The sequence below is a fragment of the Cervus canadensis genome, chromosome 1, assembly GCF_019320065.1.
Source record: "Cervus canadensis isolate Bull #8, Minnesota chromosome 1, ASM1932006v1, whole genome shotgun sequence".
In the NCBI taxonomy this organism is placed as follows: domain Eukaryota; kingdom Metazoa; phylum Chordata; class Mammalia; order Artiodactyla; family Cervidae; genus Cervus; species Cervus canadensis.
Window position 1 is genome coordinate 2,542,768 of NC_057386.1, and position 27,983 is coordinate 2,570,750.

Sequence of the window (27,983 nt, forward strand, 5' to 3'; positions counted from 1 at the left end):
CATAGGATCATTTCAGTAGCTTCCTTGAGTCAGATTCAGTGGGCCTGTTGGCCCCTTCATGCTTAAAAAAAGATGGTTTGGAGTCAGGGGTATTTCTGTGACAACTTTGCTCATTAATCAATGCCTGTGATGAACAATGAGAACCAGCCATTTGGGGGGTTTGGCCTCCTGTTTTATTCCTTCCTACAGTGTGAATTTCTGCCAGGGGTGATCAGATTTCTTCTTGTTCTCCCAACCAAGATGCAGGAGAGTGATGAATCTGCTTGAAGAAAAGGATAACATGGAGACCTGGGAGAGTGGGAATATAGCTTACCTCTAGACCAACAGAGGTAAGTCTAATATTTTATTTTACTCTGGAAACATGCCAAAGTAAGGGGATTATGATCCTTTAGCTATGTTTCTATTCTTTATTTTACAATTATTTTATTATTCTTATTTTTATTTATTTTATTTATTTTTTGGCCATTACTGCCCAGCATGGGGGATCTTAGGTTCCTAACCAAGGATGGAATTCACACCCCTTGCATTAGCAATGCAGAATCTTAATACCTGAAGCATCAGGGAAGTTCCTAGCTATATTTTTTGTTTAAAAAAAGTGCAAGTCAATGTGTTAGTTGCTCAATTGTGTCCAACTCTGCAACTCCATGGACTATAGCTGCCAGGCTTCTCCATCCATGGAATCTCCAGGCAAGAATATTGGAGTGAGTTGCCATTCCCTTCTCCAGGGAATCTTCCTGACCCAGGCATCAAATCCAGGTCCCCTGCATTGCAGGCAGATTCTTTAGCATCTAAGCCACCAGGGAAGCCCAGATACATTTTTAGATAGCCTATATTCCCTGGCAGGTCAAAGTATAGCCTATGAATTTGACCTGAAGAAAGTGAAGGAAAATAAGTCATTAGAAAAGAGTCAGAGAAAGAGGAGGGCTTGGTAACCTCTGGGATGACGGCCCAGAACTCGACAGCCATCTCCTCTGCTATGAAACCCCATGAGTAACCTTCACCCTTGGCAACGAAAGCCGAACTGGGAACGGTTGGACACTCTGGTGATTCCCCTGGACGTAGAGGAAGGAGCCCTTCGGCTTCATGTCCGCCCGATGCCCCGTGAGTTGTGACAACCAATGACATGGGTGGCATCTGTGGGCGGAGGAGAGTGAGAGACCGTTTCAAAGGTAGGGAATTCCATCATGCGCCTGGAGGAGCATTTCTTACTGCTGTTTATTCCCCGTAGAGAACCAAAGAGGAACGTTTGTTTTTCTCCTTGTAACAAAAGTGCCGTTAATTCTCTGAAGCACATGGATGAGGTACTTCCCTGGGGGCTTGGTGGTAAAGGATCCACCTGCTGATGCAGGAGACATGGATTTGACCTTTGATCCAGGAAGATCCCGCACACTGCTGTGGAGCAACCAAGCCCGTGTTACAACTACAGAGCCCGTGTGTTAGAGCCGGGGGCCACGATTTCTGGGCACACACACACTGTCCTGCAACAAGAGAAGCCACCTCAAGGAGAAGCCCATGCACCCCAACGAAGAGCAGGCTCTGCTCACAGCAGCTGGAGAAAACCCAGCGGAGCAAGGAAAAAAAAAAGCACAGCCCAAAACAAATAAATAAAACTTGTACAAAAGAATATGCATGAGAAGGGAAATACTTTACTGCCTGGACATTTGTTCTTGTCAAGGTGATGGAGTGTAGGTATGATTGACAAATAACCTTACTAAAGCACTTGTCTTTCTTACTGACACTGGGCTTTCTGGTGGACCATCAGCTTGTATGACCTCAGAAGTAAGGTCACAAAACTTGCCAAACTTGGTGGAGAAAAACTTGTGTCTTTGAAATTTAAGAGCAGTTTTTATTCCCTCTGGTCGTCTCTCTGAAATTCTGTGAGCAGGACTTACCTAGTTTGATTCTCCATTACTTGGAAGTGCTGAATCGTTTTTCTTGGAAGTGACCAGATGGAAAAAATTAAAAATGTTTTAGAAGACCTATTAATGCTGGGTGGATTTTTTTCTAGAAGCTTTTTTATTTTTATTTAGATTTCGATCAGGCACATTTATGAGCTTAATATTTGCTTATCCAATGTGATAAAATTTGCTTTGGTTGGAATTTTAAGCCAAAGAGAAATGCATGGATAGGCTGGATTCTGCTTCAGATGGTCATCTTTGCCTCTTTTGAGCATTCAGAAGACAACAAAATGAAAATTTTTACTATAGTTTTGCTTCAAATGGCATAAATTATTGTGTTTAAAAATGTGAACCCAAGGGAGCAATGGTTTGTCTCCAGAATCCTTTCATAGAGGACATTTAGTCCCATTTCTTTTGTTCTAATGGATGTTCCTTGGTAAAGAACAAGACCAAGAGGATAACAGGGAACTCTCAAAGGTTTTTGTTTAGTTTCTTAAACAAACTAGATTTTAGTGAGTGGTAGGAAGAGAAATTCTACAGAGAAAAATAATGAATAAACTCAAATAAATTAATTTTCTTCTTCATATTTTATAATCCTATGCCATCAACAGTTAGAGATTACGTGTTGAAATCCTCAAAATTTCCACAAATGGGAGAGCATTTTGTAAGATTTTCATGGTGCAGACCCAAATACTGTAGGGTGGACAGAGGAAGAACAAGGCTCTTAAGTCCAAGGAGGCGCCAAATAGTTGGCTGCTCAGTGAATGTGACTTACTGCCTTTGCCAGAAACAGCGCCTCCAGGAGTTAGTGTGTTCCTCTTTCTCTTTTACAAGACAGAGGCTGAGACATAGAAGAAGCGAGAAGGTTTTGGGTGAGACAGAGGCTGAGACATAGAAAGAAGCGGGAAGGTTTTGGGTGAGACAGAGGCTGAGACACAGAAAGAAGCGAGAAGGTTTTGGGTGAGACAGAGGCTGAGACATAGAAGAAGCGAGAAGGTTTTGGGTGAAACAGAGGCTGAGACATAGAAGAAGCGAGAAGGTTTTGGGTGAGACAGAGGCTGAGACACAGAAAGAAGCGAGAAGGTTTTGGGTGAGACAGAGGCTGAGACACAGAAAGAAGCGAGAAGGTTTTGGGTGAGACAGAGGCTGAGACACAGAAAGAAGCGAGAAGGTTTTGGGTGAGACAGAGGCTGAGACATAGAAGAAGCGAGAAGGTTTTGGTTGAGACAGAGGCTGAGACACAGAAAGAAGCGAGAAGGTTTTGGGTGAGACAGAGGCTGAGACGTAGAAAGAAGCGAGAAGGTTTTGGGTGAGACAGAGGCTGAGACACAGAAAGAAGCGAGAAGGTTTTGGGTGAGACAGAGGCTGAGACACAGAAGAAGCGAGAAGGTTTTGGGTGAGACAGAGGCTGAGACACAGAAGAAGCGAGAAGGTTTTGGGTGAGACAGAGGCTGAGACACAGAAGAAGCGAGAAGGTTTTGGGTAAAGCAAACCTGGGTATGCAGCGGCAGCAGCTTCATCTTCCAAAGGTTTCTAAATCTTTCCAAACATCTGTTTTCTCCTTTCTTAATTTCTAAAAGGGCTTCCCTTTCACAGTGTAGATACAGTTGACAAATAATCACACCAAAACACTAGTCTTTCTTATTGACATCAGGCTGACCGGCTGACTTTGTCACAAAAAGCTAGAGATACTGCATAGCTATTTCCATCATGCTTTCTGGTGTACCGTCGACTTCTATGACGTCAGGTTAAGGTCATAAAGTGTACCAAACTTGGTGGAGAAAAACTTGTGTCTCAGGGGTAAAGAACCTGCCTGCAATGCAGGAGATGTGGGATTGATCCCTGGGTCAGGAAGTTCCCCTGGAGAAGGTCTCCCACTCCAGTATTCTCTTGCCATGGACAGAGGAACCTGGCTTGCTACAGTCAGTCCATGGCATTGCAAAGAGTTGGACGTGACCCAGCAACTAAACAACAGACAACAATATTGCTTAGGATGAAAACGAGAAACAAACTATCCCTTTAATCAGAAAACCAAGGTAAAGAAAGAAGTGACAATGGTAAAGAAATAAGCAATTATTTCTGTACTATATTTACTTCATGACATTTCCTTCTAAGCAGGATGTTTAATGAAAGCCCCAAAGACGTGATACAAGGTCTCATAGTTCTGAATCCTTGAGTTTCTCCAGGTTCCAATCCCTTATGGCAATAAAATTTCTTATCTTCTACTTACAATGGAATTCTTACTCCAATACTGCCCTTGTGACTATAGTAGCTGATGATTGATTATGTAGACAATTTCTGTTTGTACAGAGCCAAGCAAATAAAAAATGCAATAGGATTATTATTATGAAGTATAAATTCACATGAACTCTGTACATGGAGAGTACCAAAAGCCATCCAGAGAACTAATTGTCAGAAAGAATCAACTCAGCCAGAGGATGGCCCATTTACTGACTATCACAAACAGCAATATTTGGTCCTTGATGGAATCTTCAGCATCCCCAGATATACAACGTCAAGTAGCCCCAGTTTTCAGTTTTTTAATGATAATTTATAGGGATTTATACATTCTGCTTATTTTTTTGTAATTGTTGTTTTTCAGTTGCTAAGTCATATCCAACTCTTTGCAACTCCATCAACTTGCAGCACACTAGGCTTCCTTGTCCTTCACTATCACCTAAAATTTGCTCAAACTCCTGTCCATCAAGTCGGTGATGCCATCCAACCATCTCATCCTCTGTCGTCCCCTTCTCCTCCTGCCCCCAATCCCTCCCAGCATCAGGGTCCTTTCCAATGAGTCAGCTCTTTGCATCAGGTGGCCCAAGTACTGGAGCTTCAGCTTCAGCATCAGCCCTTCTGATGAACATCCAGGGTTGATTTCCTTTAGGACTGAGTGGTTTATTCTCCTTGCAGTCCAAGGGACTCTCAACAGTCTTCTCCAGCACCACAATTCAAAAGCACTTGCCCAATTTTAATTTTGGAGAAGCAAATCAAATTGCATGAGTTCCTGGAACTGTTCTTTATGTAGCCTCGTTGTTCGGTTATCCTGGGTGTAGTGAGGTTAACACTGACCTTCTGCACTGGAGACCAGCTCTTCTGGTCTAATCTTCCACATGGATAATAATACCTGGAAACAGTGAAGCTGTGAAGGACACAGATGATCTGGTCCAAGGTTTCAAGAACATCTGGTAGTTTTTAGTTTTTCTTTCCTCATATTTCTCCCCTAATATGTTTTCTCTCAACACAGAAACACCTTAGAATATAGACTGGTGACAGAAAGAAAGCCGTTCGGAACTGTAAGATATTGATTTTCCATGCCGCTTAAAAGAAAATCTACATATATGTGATTATGCTGAGAGGAAACAATTAAAAGTAATGTCTATTTTATTGCAACTAAAGTTTACAGCTTTTCAACACACCAGCTCCAGCAAGACTTGGAGAAATATCCAGAAGACTCATAAAATGCCCTTAAATATCCATCTGAAAGTGAATTTGTTTGTGGCCTTTTGGTTTTGCCAAAAGAGGGAAATTTCCTGAAATGTTTGCCGATTTTTCTCAGACTCAGGGTATAATGTCCTAGTTACTGAGATCCTCTGGAAAATCAACGAGGCAACTTTGTCGATCTCACTCATTCAGGAAGCGAAATGAACAAGCGTCTCTTTTCTGATGGGGCAGTGACATCACTGGGCACTGGAGTGTATTGACTGATCCCCAAGAGAAGAGAGGTGATGAGAATGTCCTTTCCTAAACTGCTCACATCTCTTTTTATTTTCCTCCAGTGAAGCTCAGTCACAGACCTAAGGCGTCTTACGAGTTCACTGGTCTGCCTGCCCAGTGCTAACTCTGTCAGATCTTCTGAACCTTGTCCCTATTGATATTTGGGGGCACGTAATACTTTGCTGGGGGTTCCCTGGTGGCTCAGTGGTAAAGAGCCTGCCTGCACTGCAGGAGAACCGGGTTCAATCCTTGGGTCGGGAAGATCCCCTGGAGGAGGGATTCTTGCCTAGAGATCCCATGGACAGAGGAGCCCAACAGGCTGCAGCCATATAATACGGTTGCACAAAGTTGGACACAAATGAAGTGATTAAGAGGCAGGAGCAGCAATGCTTTACTGGGAGAGGGAATGTCTTACACACTGTGGGGTGTTTAGTAGCATCTTTGGCCTCTGCTAGATACCAGTTGCCCCCCCCCCACTAATTATAACAACTAAAGATGTCTCTAGACATTGCCTTTGGTTGAGAACCATTGCTATAAATCTTAAAAAATAGAAGTAAAGCATCTTTAATATTTTAAGACTTAAGATGTGATGTAGAATATTAGATAGGCAGAAAGATAGATACATATACATAGATATGTACTATATATATATATATATATATAAAGTATAAATATATATTTAGTTTTGTACATCTATCTTGGCTTACCAGGTGGTACAGTGGTGAAGAATCCTCCTGCCAATGCAGGAGACCCAAGAGACTTGGGTTCAATCCCTGGGTCAGGAAGATCCCCTGTAGTAGGAAATTTCAACCCACTCCAGTATTTTTGCCTGTAAAGTTCCAGGGACAAAGGAGGCTGGCGTGCTACAGTCCATGAGGTGGCAAAGAGTCGGGCATGACTAAGTGACTGAGTGACACAGATTACATCTATCCATATGACATGCATTTGTCTCTTTCACATACGATTATCTACAGTCTTTGGTTGATCTTTTAAAAGAAACTGAAGGTTAGCTAATAAACTACTGTCTTCTCAGTCAAAACTTGTAATTTGTGGGACATGTGTATTTTGAAAAGTGTTTTTAATGGGTGGGCTGCTTGTTCATTATTGATAGAAACCATTTTTTGCCTTTGACCCATCCCTCAGAGATCTCAGATCGTGGATGGGGAAGATTATGTTCCTGGACTCGCTTCCGAAGGGATCGCATCACTACTTTTAAATACACTTTCTGGTTTCACAGTCTTATGTGCAGTGGTCTCCAAGAACTAACGGGCAAGGACCTCCTTGGAACACGCGTCCCATGTTCCTCTCCCAACATTTCTCCCTCCCTTCCATGCTATACGTATATAGATTCTGATGAGAGGACTTGCTCAGAGAAATAGTCAAGAAGGCAATATATTGAAAGCAAAGCTGTGACTGACAAGAAAGGTCCTCAAGGTAAGTAAGAAGATGGGGTTGCACTTGTATGCTGTGTCGGAAAAGGTCATCCTCGAAAAATCTGACTCTGGAGGTCAGCCGTTATTCCCTTTGGGGGAGTGTGTTATGCAGAAGTTCTCCTGATTTTAAGAAGTATCACAATGACCTCTAAAGACCTTGGTGCTTTACTCAGGAGCATGGACCAAGTTTCAATCAAAGAAAGAACATTGACTTAACACAGCACCTTTCTCTGGGCAAGCTGCCTTCTTTGTAATCTCTCCAGTGTTATGTAAAATTTATATTTGCAATAGAAAAATATGTAAGCATATAATTCAGCCCACAGATTAATTGTTTGGATTTTCTAAATTCAGGAGAATTGACTTACTGAACCAGATGTTTCTAAATTTTATCTCTTTACTGAAATCTCCACAAATTGAAATTCCTTTTAGATTTGCATGATTTGGGGGCCTGATAACCTTGAAAATAACCATCTGATAAAACTATTGCACCTTCTCTCCATGTTTCTGTTCATGTATTTTCAAGAAAGCATTGAAATTTGTACCAGAGCTCTTATGTAGATGGTCTCTTAAAAGCTGGGCTCCATCCCGTGTGTGTGGGTGTGTGCTCAGTCGTGTCCAGCTGTTGGTGACACCAGTTGGACTCTAGCCCACCAGGCTCCTCTCTCCATGGGATATTCAGGCAAAAATACTGAAGTGGGTAGCCATTCCCTTCTCCAGGGGATCTTTCCATTATAGGGATGGAATCTGGGTCTCCTGCATTGTCGGCAGATTCTTTGCCGTCTGAGCCACTAGGGAAGCCCTTTAGATGAGTGGAAAGGTTTAAGAAGTGCATTCATTAGAAGAAACAACATCATAGAGATGGCAGTTTTCCCTAAATTGCCAATAGCAAAAATATCCTCAGGTTGCCAATTTGTTGATCTTTGAGTAATACAATTTTTTTTTTAAAGGCTGGGAAATTTAAATGTAAATGATTAATTGTAGGATACTTTTAATGAAAGATTTAACACACTGGTTGCTATAATTATTAAAAGTGTTAGCATTTCTCTTATTTATCCATTTCATGAGCACACATGCTCTGAAAGCTTTATGACCCACGTGCTTCGCAGAGACACTAAGAATGAACAAAGCTGCAGGCTGCATCGCTGCTCTGACAGCCATCCTATCAGAAGTTAAATACAGTGAGATCAATACAGATAAACCTGAGACCGGAATAAATGGGTGCTTTTTCAGCTCTTCAAATTTTTGGTTCTATGTAAATAGAAGACCCACATGTGTGGCATGGAGCTAATCAAACAAGACTGAGGACAAACCAAACTGATGGAAGAGCTAACTGGAAAAGGCAAGCAGAGGAAACTATATGGTGATCAGTCCTGAAATAAGTGCATTTTTTAAATGACTCCCCACGTTCCAGATGGTGAGGTGGGGCCTTGTAGACTATCCATTCAGTCCTTTCCATTGCATCAAGAAGCTGTGATTATTTATGACTCTGGTACAGATTAGGAAGCAGACTTAAAGAGATGACTTCCTCTGTTGTACCCTATAGAGCTAGTAAGTGGTGGACAGGTTTTGAATCCCAGTCCCGACTGCCCAGCTCTGCTTCGCCCCCCTGAACTGAAGCTGTGACGGGGGCTTCTCTGTAGGACAACCAACAGGGTCTAACTCCTTCAAAGATCCTGGCACCCTGGGAGCCTGTTTCTTTAGGTAAGGGGGGAAAATAGAACCGTCCTCATTTTCTCCTGACAATAAATCCTTCAGTCATACAAACTCCAAGTATAAATGCTTGGGAATTTAGTGGAACTGTGTTTTCTTCTTCTTTTTTTTTTTTTTAAAGGGATGTGGGGGATGGAATTTCAAACCAAGCAGCTTCTGGAAAGAGCCTCGCCTCTGAAGCTGCACTCGTCCTCTGGAGGTCCCGCCATATTGGAACAGGTCCTAGCTGGCGGAAAGAAAGGGCAAGATTCGCAATGAATGTAATAACAGGGCGAGATGGAAGGAAAAGGACTCCTTTCTCTTTTCCTTCTAATCTAGGGGCCTGATAAAAGACATGCAGACACATAGCGAGAGCCTTCCAAGGTTGACTCATATTTGTTTTCAAACCTGCTGTCCTTAAAAATGTAGGTTCAGAAAAATAAGCAACCAACAATCAAGAAAAACCCTCTCATCCTGGGCCAGGTTCTGAGCTGAACAAAGGCAGGATATTTTCTAGAAGCCTATTAAGTGTTTGACCAACATGAAACAGTCCTGCATGTGTTATAAAATGTTTCTCAGGCTCCCACAGCTCCAGTGATACGGATGGGTTTAAGTGGAGAGAGTGACATGGGAGAGAATGTTCATGACGCTGTTCACGTTGACTAATGGGAGATACAGGGTGGGACCACTTGACTCATCATTTCTATTATTACAGGTGCCCACGTTGATGGCTTTGATCTCCACTGCAGACAGCGTTCTGCTCCATCTCAAAAGAGGTTGCCGTGTGTGCCCCATTAGCTGGCCTTTGGAATAAACTTGCAACAGACCTCACAGCTAGAATTCCACCACTGACCATTCACAAAGAGGTAAGTTGTAAGTGCTTCGCATCACTTCCAAATATTTCTTTCAACAGAGAACAGTTTTTTTTTTTTTTTTTTTAAATCTATTAGCTAATATTGCCATCTGCTTTGGTCCTAATAAGGTTTAGAGTTTGGGCCTTAATCATGAAGTGTTTTGCCACAGCCCCCTTTTTCTTGCAGTCGTTGAAGGAACTGCAATTTTAGGCCTGGGTAGACTTTGTAAAAGATGTTTTTAAATGTTGGCATTACACCCTTGCTGCTAATGAGAAGAACACTCATATCTGCAATTTGAAACCTGATTTCAGATAAGGATGCACCATAGAACCACAACTGTAGTCAGTTGGGAGGAGATGTTAGTCCATTTTCCGTGGGATTTTTTAAAATATTTATTTGGCTGCACTGGGTCTTCATGGCAGCATTCGGGATCTTCATCTTCAGTGTGGCATGCGGGATCTTTAGTTGTGGCGCGGGGGTCAAACCCAGAGCCCCGCATTGAGAGAGCAGAGACGTAATCACTGAGCCACTAGGGAAGGCCCTCCACGGGGCTTTTCCCCGCTAGTGTGTATTTTTAGTCTAGGGGCCGGTAACATGTGCATTTCTGAGGTAGAGGGAGGTTGTTTTGCCATTACAGGGGACAGAAAAAATATAACTGGCTCTCGTAAGGCGAGAAAGTGTGACTCATTGGCCGCTGAGTTTTAATTACCTAAGACTAAACGAAGGCAGGCAGGTCGGCAGACTGAATAGCCTGGGACTTGTGGTCAGAGTCCTGAGACAAAAGCCAGGATGTGTCCTCAGTCCTGGCTGTCCTTGGGTGAGCCCATTCAGACCGCACAGACTCAGTGCTCCGTATCCTATCTCTTACCTGAGATGCATGCTCACAGCTTGTCTCAGTGAACCGTTGACTTAATATTTATGGGACTAGTTTGTAAACAGTCAATCCTGTGTAATGTGGAGTGTGCCATCCTCAGTCGTGTTTGAATCTCTGTGGTCCCGTGGACTGCAGCCCTCTAGGCTCCTCTGTCCATGAGATTTCCCAGGCAAGAATCCTGGAGTGGGTTGCCTTGTCCTCCTCCAGGGGGTCTTCACAAATTAAGGATCAAACCCATGTCTCCTGTGTGTCTCCTGCATTGCAGGCAATTTTTTTTTCCTCTCCTGAGCCATCAGGGAAGCCCCAGTGACCACCAGCTTTATGGCCTAAAGCAGCACACATTTGTCACCTCACAGGTTCCATGGTGAGGAATCTGGGCTCGGTTTAGCTGGGTTGTCTGGAAAGTTGCCATCAAGCTGTTGGTCGGAGCTGGGTTCTCATCTGGCGGCTTGACTGGGGTGGATCTGCTACCCAAACCATCCAGTGTGCTGGCAGAGTTCATCTCTCCGTGGCTGTAGAACTGAGGCCTTGGCTTCCTGCTGTCTGTTGACTGGGGATTGCTCACGGCTCTGAGGATTGCTGTAGCTCTGTGTCATCTGGGACCCTCATCAGGCTTTTTCCCAACAGCTTATTCCCTCAGCCTGGCAGAAGAAAGAGTCTTTAGCATGAGACTGCTTGCTAGCAGAGCGATTTTATATAATGTGATCATGGCAGTGACGTCATCACCTTTGTCATGTAGCGAGCATTGTCACAGGAGAGACAGCAGTCCTCTGCAGTTTCTGGGGGTAGAGGCAAGTCACAGCTACCACCATCCTCGGGGGGAGAGGACCTCTCAAGGCATGAACGCCTGAGAGCAGGGGTCATGTGGCTGCCTTAGCGTCTGTCCACCAAATGCTTCATTTTTAGGTCTCTCTGTGTTAAATATACACATCAGAGCATTTCTTCAGTTCATAGACTACAGAATTTAGGTATTGACTTCCCAACCTTTCAAGCAGACCCAACTGCAGAAACTAACAAATCGTCATACAAAAATAGACTAAGTCACATTCCCGCAAAGTACAAAACAGACAGAATATTCTACTTCTCAGCCAAAACTGGGTGTCCAACCTCTGTTAGTCTCCTCTAAGACAAGATGAAGATCTTCTTTAAAAAAAAAATTACTTATTAGCTGTCATGGTGTGGCCTGTCGGATCTTTAGTTGAGTCACGTGGGATCCACTCCCCTGACCAGGAATGGAACCCGGGCCCCCTGCATTGGGAGCACAGTCTCAGCCGCTGGACCTCCAGGGACGTCCCAGAGGTCATCTTTATTTCAGTGAAGTCGGGTCATTACGATGAGTGTTGCCACTGGGACTAGCAGCCTTGTGATGTCCCCCCTGAGTCCTTCTCCATCATCCCCCTTGCTGCGGGCTCTGGGAGGCTGACCACTCTAGATTCGATCAGGTCCTTTGAATTTCCTTTGGGCTCAGCCAGTGGGAGGCCACAGTGGGAGTGAAGAGAGAGGGGCTGAGTTGTCTTTCTGTCCCGTGTCCCCCCGCTGTGGGGTCTGCGTAGGCTGCCCTTGTCTCTGCCCCACCGGCCCCCACCCCATGCTATCCCCTCCTCCCGTCTCTCCAGGAGCCTTCTGTCAGGACACGGGAACTGCTCTCTTCCCCATCTACTGGGCCACAGATTACAACCTGGGTGTTACTAGCCCTGGGGGTACTGACGGCCCTGTTGGCATGTACTTGTGTGTGTGTGTGTGTGTGTGTGTGTGATTTCTCTGACCTCTCCCTGCAACTTTGCTAATAATTCCTCCATTAAAAATCTTCCTCAAATTACCACAAATCAAATGTGGCATTTTTTTTTTTCTTGCAGAATCTCTGGCAAATATATCCCTCAAGGAATTTAAGTTTCAAAAACACAGGGGTTTGTGCATAAAAGGCAATCAAAGCATTGTTGAATGATCGAGAAAAAAGATCCTTTACCAATAAGTGGGTTCTTTTTCCTATTCAATAGATCTTGAGGGGCTTCCTCTGTCTTGCAGAGTTCTATAAATTTTCTTTCTTTTTTTAAAAATTTGTATTGAACTTATTGCAATGTTGCTTCTGTTTTGTGTTCTGAGTTTTTGGCCACAAGGCACGTGGGATCTCAGCTCCCCAGCCAGAGATCGAACCTCACTCACTGCATTGGAAGGCAGTCTTAACCACTGGACCCCCGAGGAAGTCCTTGCCTTGCAGAGTTCTTGAGAAACTTGAGGAACATCAATATAATGGTTCATATTTCCTGGAAAATCTTCTAAGAGGCTTGAGATGACAGATTGCTCATTCCAGAAAAGATAAGGGCATTGCTTTTTACAGAATTTCTCCCTTACTCTTATCCAGTAAACAGGGATGGGGCGACGGGGGAGCAAGGTGTATATACGCGACGGACAGCACCCACTTCCGTGTCCACTGATGTCAGAGTCCACGTCTGTCTTTGGTGGAAAAGCAACAGTGCAGTAGCAAAGGGTGTAATATTAAAGAATTATCATAACATGCTTAAAAAAGACAAAATAAATGTGAATATTGCATAAAGCTAAAATGTTAAAAAAATTAAGCATGCTATAAGGAAAATCTAAGTAAAAATATGAGAGATGGTAGGATAAACACTTGAGGCAGTGTGAAAAGTTTGATTTTTAATGATAATTTGAAGGGAATTTGGCTGAATATTCTATATCGCCTTGTGGATGGAAACTGGGAAGCGATCAGGGATTAAATCAATAATTTCGGAGTCTTATTATGGCTCTGATGGTGTATAGGGCTATCTCATCATATTCTGGGGTTAACATTTGCTCAGTGGTGTCTGATTGATGAGAGATTGCTGAGATTTCTCAAACATCTGTTTTGATCACGCAGATATGAGTTATCTTAGCTGAAAATGGAAATAAGCAGTGGCCAGATTTCTGGGTTTTGTCTGCATTCTTTTCTCCTATTAGTTTTGACATTTACAGATACAAGATATCCTGGACGGACGTGGGGCCTTGGAGGGTGAAACCCGTTTCTAGCCGTGGAGTCATTTTGCTTGTTTGTTGGCCAGCTCGCGGCCCCTTTCCTCTCCGTTTGCTGCCTGCACTGCCGCAAAAGTAGGGCACGCCGTGTCGAGGCTGTAAATCTGAGCTCCTTTACAGACAAGCAGTCTGAGGTTCGAAGGAGGAAGGACCTGACTCGGGGGCTCTTCACAGACGTCATTAGTCTGTTTGTTTGTTTCTAATTAACTTTTTATTGGAGAAGAGTTGCTTTACAATGTTGTGCTAGTTTCTGACACGCAACAAAATGAATCAGCCATTTGTTGTTATGGTTTACTTGCTCAGTCGTGTCTGTCTCTTTGCAACCCCGAGAACTGTAGCCCACCAGGCTCCTCTGTCCATGTGATTTCCCAGGCGTGAATACTGGAGTGGGTTGCCTTTTCCTTCTCCGGAGTATCTTCCCGACCCAGGGATGGAACCCACGTCTTCTGCACTGGCAGGCGGGTCCTCAACCACTGAGCCACCGTGGAAGCCCGGATCAGCCGTGCGTACACTTACATCCGCGCCTGCTGGGCTTCCTCCCCATCAGGTCACTGCAGTGCATTGGGCAGAGCTCCCTGGGCTACACAGCGGCTCTCGTTAGTTAGTGATCTACTGTACCATCGTATCAGATTGGGACCGACACATACGCACTATTGATATCCTGAGAAACACTTTATTGCCAAGAGGAGTTAAGCAAAAATATAGTCTGAGGTTAATCTCAGGTAAATGTTCTTCTTTAACAGGGGTGCAACAGTTCAGTTCAGTTTAGTCGCTCTGACTCTTTGCGACCCCATGAATCGCAGCACCCCAGGCCTCCCTGTCCATCACCAACTCCCGGGGTTTACTCAAACTCATGTACATTGAGTCGGTGATGCCATCCAGCCATCTCATCCTCTGTCGTCCCTTCTCCTCCTGCCTGCAGTCCCTCCCAGCATCAGGGTCTTTTCCAATGAGTCAACTCTTTGCATGAGGTGGCCAAAGTACTGGAGTTTCAGCTTCAGCATCAGTCCTTCCAATGAACACCCAGGACTGATCTCCTTCAGGATGGACTGGTTGGATCTCCTTGCAGTCCAAGGGACTCTCAAGAGTCTTCTCCAACACCACAGTTCAGAAGCATCAATTTTTCGGCGCTCAGCTTTCTTCACAGTCCAACTCTCACATCCATACATGACCACTGGAAAAACCATAGCCTTGACCAGACAGACCTTTGTTGGCAAAGTAATGTCTCTGCTTTTTAATATGCTATCTAGGTTGGTCATAACTTTCCTTCCAAGGAGTAAGCGTCTTTTAATTTCATGGAGGCAGTCACCATCTGCAGTGATTTTGGAGCCCAAAAAATAAAGTCTGACAGTGTTTTGTCTCCCCATCTATTTCCCATGAGGTGACGGGACCAGATGCCATGATCTTAGTTTTCTGAATGTTAAGCTTTAAGCCAACTTTTTCACTCTCCTCCTTCACTTTCATCAAGAGGCTTTTCAGTTCCTCTTCACTCTTTATGATAAGGGTGGTGTCATCTGCATATCTGAGGTTATTGGTATTTCCCCCGGCAATCTTGATTCCAGCTTGTACTTCTTCCAGTCCAGCGTTTCTCATGATGTTCTCTGCATAGAAGTTAAATAAGCAGGGTGACAATATATAGCCTTGACTTACTCCTTTTCCTATTTGGAACCAGTCTGTTGTTACATGTCCAGTTCTAACTATTGCTTCCTGACCTGCATACAGGTTTCTCGAGAGGCAGGTCAGGTGGTCTGGTATTCCCATCTCTTTCAGAATTTTCCACAGTTTATTGTGATCCACACAGTCAAAAGCTTTGGCACAGTCAATAAAGCAGAAATAGATGTTTTTCCAGAACTCTCTTGCTTTTTGATGGTCCAGCGGATGTTGGCAATTTGATCCCTGGTTCCTCTGCCTTTTCTAAAACCAGCTTTAACATCTGGAAGTTCACAGTTCACGTATTGCTGAAGCCTGGCTTGGAGAATTTTGAGCATTACTTTACTAGCATGTGAGATGAGTGCAATTGTGTGGTAGTTTGAGCATTCTTTGGGATTGCCTTTCTTAGGGATTGGAATGAAAACTGACCTTTTCCCGTCCTGTGGCCACTGCTGAGTTTTCCAAATTTGCTGGCATATTGAGTGCAGCACTTTCACAGCATCATCTTTCAGGATGTGAAATAGCTCAACTGGAATTCCATCACCTCCACTAGCTTTGTTCATAGTGATGCTTTCTAAGGCCCACTTGACTTCACATTCCAGGATGTCTGACTCTCGGTGAGTGATCACACCATTGTGATTATCTGAGTTATGAAGATCTTTTTTGTACAGTTCTTCTGTGTATTCTTGCCACCTCTTCTTGATATCTTCTGCTTCTGTTAGGTACATACCATTTCTGTCCTTTATCGAACCCATCTTTGCCTGAAATATTCCCTTGATATCTCTGATTTTCTTGAAGAGATCTCTAGTCTTTCCCATTCTGTTGTTTTCCTCTATTTCTTTGCATTGATTGCTGAGGAAGGCTCTCTTATCTCTCCTTGCTATTCTTTGGAACTCTGCATTCAAATGGGAATATCTTTCCTTTTCTCCTTTGCTTTTTGCTTCTCTTCTTTTCACAGCTATTTCTAAGGCCTCCTCAGACAACCATTTTGCCTTTCTTTTCCATGGAGATGGTCTTGATCCCTGTCTCCTGTACAATGTCACGAACCTCCATCCATAGTTCATCAGGCTCTCTGTCTATCAGATCTAGTCCCTTAAATCTATTTCTCACTTCCACTGTATAGTCATAAGGGATTTGATTTAGGTCATACCTGAATGGTCTAGTGGTTTTCCCTACTTTCTTCAGTTTAAGTCTGAATTTGGCAATAAGGAGTTCATGATCTGAGCCACAGTCAGCTCCTGGTCTTGTTTTTGCTGACTGTATAGAGCTTCTTCATCTTTGGCGCAAAGAATATAATCAATCTGATTTCAGTGTCGACCATCTGGTGATGTCCATTTGTAGAGTCTTCTCTTGTGTTGTTGGAAGAGGGTGTTTGCTATGACCAGTGCATTCTCTTGGCAAAACTCTATTAGCCTTTTCCCTGCTTCATTCCGTACTCCAAGGCCAAATTTGCCTGTTACTCCAGGTGTTTCTTGACTTCCTACTTTTGCATTCCAGTCCCCTATAATAAGAAGGACATTTTTTTGGGGTGTTAGTTCTAAAAAGTCTTGTAGGTCTTCATAGAACCATTCAACATCAGCTTCTTCAGCGTTACTGGTTGGGGCATGGGCTTGGATTACCGTGATGTTGAATAGTTTGCCTTGGAAACGAACAGAGATCATTCTGTTGTTTTTGAGATTGCATCCAAGTACTGCATTTCGGACTCTTTTGTTGACCATGATGGCTACTCCATTTCTTCTAAGGGATTCCTGCCCACAGTAGTAGATAAAATGGTCATCTGAGTTAAACTCACCCATTTCAGTCCATTTTAGTTCGCTGATTCCTAGAATGTCGACATTCACTCTTGCCATCTCCTGTTTGACCACTTCCAATTTACCTTGATTCATGGACCTAACATTCCAGGTTCCTATGCGCTATTGCTCTTTACAGCATCGGACCTTGCTTCTATCACCAGTCACATCCACAAATGGGTATTGTTTTTGCTTTGACTCCATCCCTTCATTCTTTCTGGAGTTATTTCTCCACTGATCTCCAGTAGCATATTGGGTGCCTACTGACCTGGGGAGTCCCTCTTTCAGTATCCTATCATTTTGCCTTCTCATACTGTTGATGGGGTTCTCAAGGCAAGAATACTGAAGTGGTTTGCCATTCCCTTCTCCAGTGGACCACATTCTGTCAGACCTCTCCACCATGACCCGACCATCTTGGGTGGCCCCGCATAGCATGGCTTAGCATCATTGAGTTAGACAAGGCTGTGGTCCTGTGATCAGATTGGCTAGTTTTCTGTGATTATGGTTTTAGTGTGTCTGCCCTCTGATGCCCTCTCGCAACACCGACCGTCTTACTTGGGTTTCTCTTACCTCGGACGTGGGGTATCTCTTCACGGCTTCTCCAGCAAAATGCAGCCGCTGCTTCTTACCTTGGACGAGGGGTATCTTCTCACGGCCGCCCCTCCTGACCTTGAACATGGAGTAGCTTCTCTCAGCCCTCCTGCGCCCTGCAGCAGCCGCTCCACAGATACATGTAAATGGTTCAAAATATTTCCAGTGGCCACTGCTACAAACATGCATTTCCACAGAACTTAGAGTTAAAATTGTTATTGTGTAGCTGCTAGGTCGTGTCTGAGTCTTTGTGACCCTGTGGACTGCAGCATGCCAGGCTTCCCTGTCCTTCACAATCGCCTAGAATTTGCTCAACTCACGGCCATTGAGTCAGGGATGCCACTCAACCATCTTATCCTCTGTTTTCCCTTCTCCTCCTGCCCTCAATCTTTCCTAGCATCAGGGTCTTTTCCAATGAGTTGACTCTTCACATCGGGTGGCCAAAGTCCTGGACCTTTAGCTTCAGCATCAGCCCTTCTGATATATTCAGCCCAATTGAATATTCAGGCTTGATTTCCTTTAGGATTGACTTGTTTGATCATGCAGTCCAAGGGACTCTCAAGAGTCTTCTCCAACACCATAGTAAGAAAGGATCAATTCTTTGGCTGTCAGCCTTCTTTATCATCCAACTCTCACATCCATACATGACTACTGGAAAGACCATAGCTTTGACTATTTGGACCTTTGTTGGCATAAGATCCAATAATTTCTTGCTATGGTGACCATGAAGGTGGAAATGGGTTTTATCCCTCTTAATTATCACAAAAATAAATTGTGTGGCATCTGAAGGTGCTAAGAGAGGAAAGCAGATATCAGATCAGGGTGCTCTTATTCTCAGAGTGCACTCTTGCCTTAAAGCAGGGGTGCCTAATGAGCTTGCCTGAAGCAGCCCGTCACTGATGAAGCCGTGCTTCCTCTGAATCAGCTACTACTTGGGACCAACTGTGAAGTGTTCAAAAGGAAGCTCTCATCTTTCTGAGTCATCAATAACTTGAACATTTATTTTCAAGTCCAATCTGGAAGCAGAAGCAGTAAGATGAGTCAATACCAAAAGCAAAAGGGAGACCACATTGACAAAACCATCAGTGCTGCCAAGTTCAGACGCCTCCAGCTTTGCGGCAGGATTCAGGGAGGTCTTACCCATCAGAACCAGTTCCCCCTTCTTCTTCATTTCCCTTTCATGGACTCTGCCTCTGGGCATACAAAAGTGTCCTTCCATGCAATGGGGACTTAGCTTATTTGTGTGTGGGGGTAAGGCAGCCTTTGATAAATATAAAACCCCATCATTATCTCATTTTGGTGTATTCTGAGATTTTCCTAAACAGATGTCATGGAAAATTCATTGAGAAAGAACATAACTTGTTGCAAAAGTAACCCACAGATTTTATCTTTCTCTTTTCCCTTAGGAGTTCAAAGCTGGGAGAAAAGGGCTTGATTGAGATAGGCTTTGGAAGAGAAAGAACTGAACGGTCAGCATGTGGCATTGACAGGGTGGGAGAAGTGAATTGTTTGGGATGGAAACTTAAATGCTGTCGATGCCCTGTGATTGGGTTTGGCAACTGCAAATCATCCCATTTTCTTGCAGTATTAAACCGTTCTCCTTTTGAACATCACTACGCTCCCCGTAGTAAGAGGGTGTCACCATGGACAGAAAACACAGTTGCGTTTACTTTCCTACATAATAGACTGGTTTTTCCCTCGAACTAAGGAGAGGCCCTCCTCAAACCTCTGATCACAGAACTTTGGTAAATAATTTGAAAATTTGTTTTAAACATACATTTGCCATACGACTCAGCCATTTTAACCCTTGATGTTTACCCAAGAAACATGAAATTTGGGGTGTACAGAAAAACCTATATGTGAACGGTTGGCATGCTTTTTTTCACAATCGCCAAATCCTGGGTACAATCCAGATGTTTTCCATTCAGTGGCTGGATAAACAAACCATGTTACATCCACACAATTAAACTGATGTCTTAATCAACAGGAAATGGCAACCTGCTCCAGTATTCTTGCCTGGGAAATCCCATGGACAGAGGAGCCTGGCCAGGGGGGGTTGCAAAGAGTCAGACACAACTTAGCAACTGAACAACAACAAATATATGTATTTATACACACACACACACACACACACACACACACACACCACACGGGCTTCCCAGGTGGCACAGTGGTAAAGAACCCACCTACCAATACAGGAGACGTAAGAGACGCAGGTTCCATCCCTGAGTCTCGAAGGTCCCCTGGAGGAGGGGATGGCAGCCCACTCCAGTCTTCTTGTCTGGAGAGTCCCATGGACAGAGGAGCCTGGCGGGCTGCAGTCCATAGGGTGGCAGAGTCAGACGTGACTGAAATGATTTAGCACACATGTGCACATACACACATACATGCATACAAATACTACAAACTTATCTACCACGTTCCTAACGCACTCTCAGAGACTAGAGATTCATCGGCTGAAATAGATGGAATCTATCATTCACCAAGCAACTTGAATTTGATGTTTGTAATATTCTGGGGTCAAACATCTTTCCCTTCCACTTGCTTGTTTGTCGGTTACTGAAAGCTTTCCTGATTCAGCTGTTTCAACTACTAATTAAAGTTGATTTGAAAAGCACACAGAAGTAGCATCAATGAAAAAATAAAACAAAACACAGTATCCATTTGGTGGCCTCAGTCATTTCTGTTTTTCTGATTTATAACTCAAAAAGAACTGGAGTCTTTTGCAAGCTGAGATTCTGGAAACTAATTGCCATTTTCACTTTCACTTTCAATCTCATAAATCTATAGGCAGCACACACTCATTTGTTCGTTTGAATGTAAATTAGAAGTGGAAATTAGAAGTGCTGAGACACGAGGTGAGGACACCCTGTCAGGTCCTGGGGTGCGTGGTGAGGACACTTGTCTCTCAGGAGAGAGCTGCAAGTATGTGGCATCGACTATTTAACTAGACAGACATCTTCTGAGCATGCTGGAGCCAGGGGTTCTCCAGAACTCTGAGAGAGGAATTGTATGTGGTAATGAAGCGCTATCTGTCCATCCAAGGCAGTTCACCCTGAGTAACGTCACCACCCGAGCAAACTCGTCAGCCTCCAGCTCCGATCTGCGCTCAGTTAAAGTCGCATTAATGGGTCTGTTCACCCCTGGAGATTCTGCAGGTTCCACTTCAGATCACAGCAGGAGTGCTGCAGGAAAGTGAGTTGTACAGACTTTCTGGTTTTCCAGTGCGTATAGAAAGGATGCTTACACGATACCATCTATTAAGTCTATTAAGTGTGCAAGAGCAGAACTGTCTGTGCTGAGTCGCTCAGTCGTGTCTGACTCTTTGTGGCCCCCTGGACTGTAGCCCGCCAGGCTCCTCTCTCCATGAGATTTCCCAGGCCAGAATACTGGAGTGGGTTGCCATGCTCTCCTCCAGGGGATCTTCCCAACCCAGGATCAAACCCAGGTCTCCCGCATTGCAGGGTTCTTTACCATCCGAGCCAGCAGGGAAGCCCAAGAATACTGGAGTGGGTGGCCTATCCCTTCTCCAGGGGATCTTCTGACCCAGGAATCAAACCAGGGTCTCCTGCATTGCAGGCAGATTCTTTACCAATTTAAAAAATAGTTTATTGCTTTAGAAAAATGCTATCACCTGAGCCTTCTGCAAGTCCTAGGAGCAAGTTCAAACATTACTGGTAGCAAATCACTATAACAAATATACTAATAATTAAAAAGTTTGAAATATTTCAAGAATATCAAAATGAGATATGGAGACACAAAGTGAGCAGATGCTTTGGAAAGATGATGTTGACAGACTTACTTGACACAGGGTTGCCACAAACCTTCAATCTGTGAAAAATACAGTCTTTGTAACGTGCAATGAAGCAAAGCCTGATAAAGTATAGTAAGAACTGTATTTCTCTGTGTTGACACCAATAAACAGGACTTTCTAACTCCTTTCTTGCAAGAATTTGAAGAACCTCTAATTCTAGGATAAAACATGGTTTTGCTGGACTTAAGTGTTTCACCCTTGACTGGGATTTCCTCATTTGAGGCAATTTTGACCAGATTTAGCTTTTTGTTCATCTTTATTTTTCTAAATAGTGATTTAGAAAAACACAAATGAGAACCATGAGCCTCTTACTATTTTACTTTGCTGTAAGGAATTCACAAAATGATGAAAGTATCATAATAAAATCTGAATTATTTACATTTAGTGTGGACTTTTTAGCCACTTAGCAGTTTCTCTTATCATAAGAAAGACCATTTGAGAACCTTAAAATTATGTTGGATTCTTTTAAATCTGTGACTCAACCTTTTTAGCAAAGAGTGACTCCATGCTTTAAAGGAGATGAAAAATATTCATAAAATTAACTCGAGGTTTTGTAGACATCATACAGCTTGGATTTTTCTCTTCTCTGACCTCATAAATATTTTCATGTGCTAAGTGTACATGGATATGAAACACACAGATTAAAATAAATATACACTATTCAACAAAAAAGGAAAAAGCTTCGTGAAATGAGATGACTTAGAATAGACAAGACTGGTAACGACCTCTAAGGACCACCAGCTTGGAAGCACCCGTTTTGGAGTCTGACAGATTTACGTTTGAATGACATTTTTATCAGGGCAGATACTATATTTTAACCACCTCAAATCTGGTGTGTTTTTTTTTTCCCCTTCTTCGGTGGAAATAAAACTCCCATACATATGGGAGTTTTCAGCTTTCTTTTAGGCTTCAGTTCAGTTCAGTTCAGTCGCTCAGCCGTGTCTGACTCTTTGCGACCCCATGAATCACAGGACGCCAAGCCTCCCTGTCCATCACCAACTCCTGGAGTTTACTCAAACTCATGTACATCGAGTCGGTGATGCCATCCAGCCATCTCATCCTCTGTCGTCCCCTTCTCCTCCTGCCCGCAATCCCTCCCAGCATCAGTGTCTTTTCCAATGAATCAACTCTTTGCATGAGGTGGCCAAAGTACTGGAGTTTCAGCTTCAGCGTCAGTCCTTCCAATGAACACCCAAGACTTATCTCCTTTAGGATGGACTGGTTGGATCTCCTTGCAGTCCAAGGGGCTCTCAAGAGTCTTCTTCAATACCACAGTTCAAAAGCTTCAATTTTTCGGTGCTCAGCTTTCTTCACAGTCCAACTCTCACATCCATACATGACCACTGGAAAAACCATAGCCTTGACTAGATGGACCTTTGTTGGCAAAGTAATGTCTCTGCTTTTTAATATGCTATCTAGGTTGGTCATAACTTTCCTTCCAAGGAGTAAGCGTTTTAATTTCATGAGGCAGTCACCATCTGCAGTGATTTTGGAGCCCAGAAAAATGAAGTCTGACACTGTTTCCACTGTCTCCCCATCTATTTCCCATGAGGTGATGGGACCGGATGCCATGATCTTAGTTTTCTGAATATTGAGCTTTAAGCCAACTTTTTCACTCTCCTCTTTCACTTTCATCAAGAAGATTTTTAGTTCCTCTTCACTCTCTGCCATAAGGGTGGTGTCATCTGCATATCTGAGGTTATTGATATTTCTCCCGGCAATCTTGATTCCAGCTTGTACTTCTTCCAGCCCAGTTTTCTCATGATGTACTCTGCATATAAGTTAAATAAGCAAGGTGACAATATACAGCTTTGATGTACTCCTTTTCCTATTTGGAACCAGTCTGTTGTTCCATGTCCAGTTCTAACTGTTGCTTCCTGACCTGCATACAGGTTTCTCAAGAGGAAGGTCAGGTGGTCTGGTATTCCCATCTCTTTCAGAATTTCCCACAGTTTATTGTGATCCACACAGTGAAAGGCTTTGGCATAGTCAATAAAGCAGAAATAGATGTTTCTCTGGAACTCTCTTGCTTTTTTGATGATCCAGTGGATGTTGGCAATTTGATCTCTGGCTCCTCTGCCTTTTCTAAAACCAGCTTGAACATTGGGAAGTTCATGGTTCACATATTGCTGAAGCCTGGCTTGGATAATTTTGAGCATGACTTTACTAGCGTGTGAGATTAGTGTGCACATGTAAAAACAATATCTTTTCCACTCCTAGGCATATATCCAGAGAAGACCATAACTGAAAATGATACATGATACATGCATGTAAATAGAAGCCCCACTTACAATAGCTAAGACCTGGAAGTACCCTTAATATCCATCAACCCAGGAATGGATAAAGATGGTGTGGTGCATATATATATGATGGAATATTATTCAACCATAAGAAAGAATGAAGTAATACCATTTGCAGGGACGTGGATGAAACTAGAGATGATCATACCGAGTGAAGTAAGTCAGAGAGAGACAAATATCATATGATATCACTTGTATGTGGAATATTAAAAAGTGATACAAATGAAATTATTTGCATAACAGATTTACAGACTTTGAAAACAAACTTACGATTACCACGGGGGAAGCACAGAGGGGAGGGATGAATTAGGAATTTGGGGTTGACATATATACACTACTATATATAAAATAGATAACCAACAAGGACCTACGGTACTGCAGAGGGAACTCTGTTCAATATTCTGTAATAGCCCAAGTGTTAGTCACTCAGTCGTGACCTATTCTTTGCGACCCCATGGACTGTAGCCCACGAGGCTCCTCTGTCCGTGGAATTCTCCAGGCAAGAATACTGAAGTGGGTTGCTATTTCCTTCTCCAGGGATCTTCCCGACCCAGTGACTGAAGCTGGGTCTCTCACATTGCAGGCATAGTCTTTAGTGACTGAGCCACCAGGGAAGGCCTGTAATAACCTAAATGGGAAAAAACTGAAAAAGAACAGATACATGTATATGTGTAACTGAATCACTTTCCCATACACCTGAAACTAATACAACATTGTAAATTCTAGACCAATATAACATAAAATAAAATTAAAAAATAAATAATAAAAGCCAACTTTCCAAGATTTCCTTGCAGTTTGTTGTTGTTTCATCACTAAGCCATGTCCAACTCTTCATGACCCCCTGGACTGGAGCCCGCCTGGTTCCACCATCTATGGGATTTTCCAGGAGTGGGTTGCCGTTCCTTTCTCCAGGGGATCCTCCCGCCCCAGGGATCAAACCTGTGTCTCTTATGTCTCCTGCGTTGGCAGATGGATTCTTTACCACTGAGCTGCCTGGGAATCCTCGCAGCTAGTATGCCCTAATTAAGCAGGTTCAGACCTGTGGTATAAATGAAAACAGTGGTTCAACTTCGTGGAAGGAGGAATCGTGTGCTTCCCTTCTTTCCTCCCGTTCCTTCTAGTGCTGGAACACTCATCTTGGACCAAGGTGTAAAAATGGTAGTATTGGGATATCATTGAAATCTGTGGATCAATTGGGTAGAAAATTTACATTTTAACAATAGTGAATCTTTCCATACAAGAGCATGGAGTAGGTACCTAGTCAGAATTGATCAATAAAGGACCTGAGCCTGGGGATTTCTTTATGGGAGCATTTTTGGTTAGAAATTCAAGTTTTCAATGTATATATAGTTAACTATATCAACTTTGCTCCACGCCAATATGTAATGTTGGCCTAAAACTTCCAATAAGATGCTTTATTTTCTCCTCCCACTAAGAGGAGTTCAGGCAGAGATATGCATTCTCATGGCCATATACACAAGCTGGTGAAAGGTCTTAGTTAGCCCACCCAGCGTAGAAGACGTAAATCTAGCCCAGACCCACCAGGATGTAAATGTCAGTCTCTCAGTCATGTCTGACTCCTTGTGACCCCATTGACTAGTCCCATTGGCTAGTCCACCAGGCTCCTCTGTCCATGGGATTCTCCAGGCAAGAACACTGGAGTGGCCTGCCATTCCCTTCTCCAGGGGCTCTTCCTGACCGACCCGGGATTGAACCCGGTTCTCCCGCATTGCAGGCAGGCTCTTTACCATTTGAGTCACCGGGGAAGTCCCACGCCAGACATGAGGCTCAATTCTAAATCTCAGTCTAATGCAAGTTCAGTGCAACCGCTGCTGTTCTTCCATATGAATCATCCATGGTCTAGCCGTTCCGTTCAGTTTCCGGGGTTCCTCTGGCAAAACCATCTATAAACTCATCTCTTGAGCTCAAGTTGCCTCTTTATTTCTGGAACCTGAGAATTTCCCTTTCTTTCATTTGGATTCAGCTATATGATTAATCAGCAATTTCATTGTAGGGAGGAGAGTTCCTCACTACCTTCGAACCTAACATTGCCATTAGAGTTTATTATTCTTGAAAGCATGTAGACGGGTGTGTTTTATTTATATTTTTATTCTTTCTGGTACTTAGCTCATGGCTATAAAACTCCATTAGTGCTTAATAAAAATAAGCAGGATGGATTTTAAAGTGGATGAAAGCAGGGAACCGTAATACTCACAGTTAAAGGAGAGAAGGCTTCAGTATTTTAAAAGACGAATTCTGCCTCTCCATCTCCAGGGGTTGTGAGAATGAGGTGGGGGAGAGGAGTTGGCAAAAGGTCTTCCTTCCTCACTCATGTATCAACAGTCTCGTGTACCGCTTCATTTCCAAAAGAAAAACGTCCCATGCTGGTTGCTGTCCACAGACATTCTGCCAACATCCTGGTGGTTGCTGGTTTGTAATTTTATGGGTTTCCAGAGGATCAAACACTGTGTTATTATGTTTGGCTACTAACTTGGGTCAGCAGTTCAAAAGGAGAAGAGAAGGGGAATGAAGTGGGTAGAAGGGGACTTGGGGATCGTACCGGAGTCTGCGCATTGAAGACGATGTATTGAATGTGCTGAGAGTAAACCCAATCCTTACCAAAACTCAGTTAATTTCATTTCAACAGACGATGATGGTAGAGGTTCAAAGCTCTGTTTCACAAGACCTAAAGATGTGGCAGTTAGGTACCCGTTTTAATTTTGACTAAGGAGGAAATTAATAGGTTGTTTGCCCCACGCATAGTCTTCCTTTTACAAAATGTTGAAATGGAAGATTTTGTATCAACAATGACAACAACAGATACATGATTAAACATACCCTGAATCCCAAATCCCTCTTCCTTCAAAATAAATTTATTTACCTTAATATAATTTGTAGGAATATTGATAAGAAATATTATAATTTTTGACCTTTAAAAATAATGTTCAGTATTAAGGGATGGCCAAAATAACTGATATTAAGTTCTGAAACAATGTGCATATTTTCTCAGAAAATGAAGCTCAAAGTAAGAACTTAAGTAACTCTGGACTTACTGTGTTATTATTGAAATCTGCATTTCCAGTAATTTCTTTAGCGTCAGAAAAGAATCAGCATATGTGTAACACATGTATCAGGTGTAGCATCCTCTTATAGAACCAAGAAGAAATTATGTCATAGTTCATTTGCCCTGGATCCAGAAGGGACTGAGAGAGAAATGGGTAAAACCATTTTGTTTGACGCAAGACAAACTATTCCTGTATCTGTTGCTTCTCTTTCCTGCTGTATCCTCAAAATAATTGCTTTGTGTTGTTAACTCTCTACAACCTAGATGGGTGGGGTGGGGGTTGGAGTTGGGAGGGAGGTTCAAAGTGGAGGGGACATACATATACTTACGGCTGAAGTATGTAAGCTGTGTGCCATTGATACATGGCAGAAGCCAACACAATATTGTAAATCAATTATCCTCCAATTAAATATAAATACATTACAATGAACAAAAGGAATAGGAGAGAATGGTGTATGGACATTAAAACAGCATCAGAAAGGCATGAACTGACATTTTGGTACTGACATATATACACTACTGTATTTAAAATAGGTAATCAACAAGGACCCACTGTACAGCCCAGGGGTCTCTGCTCAATATTCTGTAATAATTTAAATGGAGAAAGGATTTGAAAAAGAGTACACACACACACACACACACACACACACATATAACTGAGTCACTTTGCAATACACCTGAAACTAACACAACATTGTAAATCAACTATAGTCCAATACAAAATAAATTTTAAAAAAAGCGTCATAGTACAGCTCTTTATTATTGTTACTTATGATAAAAGTGCATATATATATATATATATACACACACATACATCTATTTTATTTATTTATCAAATTATCCACTGCTTTCAATATTCCATTATTCTCTCCTCAATCCAATGTTTATGGACCACTTATCTTGTGTTTCTAGGTGCTGGGACTGCAGTCATGAGTAGTGAAACAAGATCTTCACTCCGGAGGAGGAGACACTCTGGCCTGGAGGTACCATAAACAAGAATGCAAATAATGCAAGGGCTGTGGATGAAACCAAGGCAAGAACTAGAATGACCAGCTTGTATCGGAAGGGCTGTGCAGGACAGGGTGGCCGGAGATGGCCTTTCTCAGGAGATGCCACGTACGCTGGTGTCTGACGACGGAAAGGGCCCCTGAGTGAGCTTGGGGAGTAGCCACTAGCAGCAGTGCAGGGGCCAGGCCCTCCGTGAGCTGGGGTCCAGGCCCTAGTGTGCTTCTGTGTGCATGCTAAGTTGCTTCAGTTGTGTCCAACTCTTCGTGATCCTGTG

The 27,983-nt window shown here is 43.1% G+C and overlaps 1 long non-coding RNA gene across 1 annotated transcript; it reads left to right on the plus strand.

Moving 5' to 3' along the window:
* The first annotated feature begins 251 nt into the window (after positions 1-251).
* Positions 252-27,967, plus strand: LOC122429510. Its single transcript, XR_006266052.1, has 3 exons — positions 252-329; positions 9,453-9,603; positions 27,614-27,967. It is a non-coding gene; the product is annotated as an uncharacterized LOC122429510 (long non-coding RNA).
* The last annotated feature ends 16 nt before the right edge of the window (positions 27,968-27,983 follow it).